Source organism: Arachis ipaensis, chromosome B04, assembly GCF_000816755.2.
Source record: "Arachis ipaensis cultivar K30076 chromosome B04, Araip1.1, whole genome shotgun sequence".
Classification (NCBI taxonomy): domain Eukaryota; kingdom Viridiplantae; phylum Streptophyta; class Magnoliopsida; order Fabales; family Fabaceae; genus Arachis; species Arachis ipaensis.
In genome coordinates, this window is record NC_029788.2 from 5,185,412 (window position 1) to 5,187,489 (window position 2,078).

Here is a 2,078-nt window from a genome sequence, read left to right on the forward strand (position 1 = left end):
TATTATGTACATATTAAAAATTAAATTATAAATATAAATTATTTATTTAGATGGTAGTTAATTTTTAATATGGACATAACTAATTTATATTGTATAATATAATTAGGTGAGTGTTATAATAGTGTCTATCACTTTGTATCTAAGTTACTAAAATAAATAAATAAATAATATTTAATAAATTTTATATGATTTATTTTTTATTTTAAATATTTTACTTTTTACTTTAAAATAAAAGTTAGACAATTTAGACACCATAACAAAAACACCGTAGTATTCACCATATAATTATTAAAGATGAGAAAAATACCATGCAAAAAAATTTGCTAAAGACGTAGGTAAAGTTTGACAATATAAAAAAAAACTTTTCAGAGGCACTTTGGGAGTGAGTGACACACTTTGCACTATAAATATTATCAATTTTTCTAAATATTATTTATGGAAAGAAAATATATTTTTGATAAAAAAATAAGTGATTTTTTTTCAGGGTATTTGTATGGACAGAGACAAGCTAACTACTTTACATTTCCAAAAAATCTAACGGCGTTGACACTTTTTGACACCAAAATTTCTTTCTTTCTCTGTATTTGTAAGCGTCTAGTCCTATCTATCTGACTATCCCTCCCTCACAAGGACAAAGGGCATCACTCACTGCCACTACCCTCAAGAAATAAGAATTAAAGTAACCACTTGTGGGCCCAACCCCTTCCCCCATTCGTGATCATCATACATATGTCACATGTTCATCATCATCATCCATATAAATCTAATCATACACCACCGCTTCCACCTTTGTCCTTGTAGTAAAAAACCTATTTCTATTAACATTTCCAGTTTATAATTAGTAGTATTTGTCAGATTTCTTTAAGAAATTAATTTTAGTACATAAAGTAACTAACATTATAAGGTGGAACAAGCGTGTATGTATGTTTTAGTATGGTTACTACATACTCACTAAATTATCTAAAATGAGACGGTTAATTAATTTAAAATTCTAGTTTTTCTTGTCTAAGATAGGGGTATGTATGATCCGGTCTAATTCGAAGATCCGTCCCGATCTCGAATATTTTAGGAACTATTTTGGTGTGATTTTATCGGGTTTAGGGTCAGATAAGGGTCTCAAAAATAGACCCGGTTATTATTTTGGGTCGGGTCCGGACCATTGTTCGGGTCTCCCGAAGTCGGTCCGGTCATCATACACAATTAATATTTTGTGTTATTAGTAATGGATGATGGCTATTCTTATGTGGAATTTAAGTATTGTAAACCTTAATATTTTGTGTTATTAGTTATTATAATACTATAAGTTAATGTTTTATGTTTAAAATGCACAAAATTTTAGACTGATGTATAATATTGTGTTATTTATATTGATTTAAATATTTGGTGTTATTAGACAATATTAGTATTGATTATGGTTATGTTTTAATTTTATAGAATAATTGGTTCTTGTTATATTTTTTTAAGTGAATTTTACCATGTCAAATAATGGTTGGAGTCTTGAAAATTTGGATATTTTCACATACTAGCTTATAAGAAGATATCAAGGTAATGTAGTGTTAACAACCCGGTTTTTACCCGGTTTTTATCTGATATAATCGTGGTCCGAAAGTGTATAGATTTCATCGGGTCTAGGGCCGAGTTCGGAATTATTAAATAGACCCGGTATATATTTCGGATTAGATCTGAATCACATCAAATTCGGTTTCACTCGACCTATATACATCCCTGGCTAGTTGAAGAAATGCATTGCAATTTTCGGTTTAACCAAATTAAAAAATATGGATAAATATATTTTAGAAGCGACCAAACTAAATTTGTATTCCGAGGCATATCTAAAACTAAAACAAATGCTAAGTAATTAAATTTTGTAAAAGAGGTTGAGGAGGGTAGTGAAAATGTTTTAAGTATCTTTATGTCAATTTTAAAATAACAGTTAAAAATATCTATAAAAAATTTTAATAGCTAAATCAAAAGAATTTAAGTAGGATTTTTCAATTATAAAAATTGACTTATTTTTAATACCTAAATTTGATGAGAATTTATTAAAAAAATAACTTAATTATTATTTCTAGAGATCA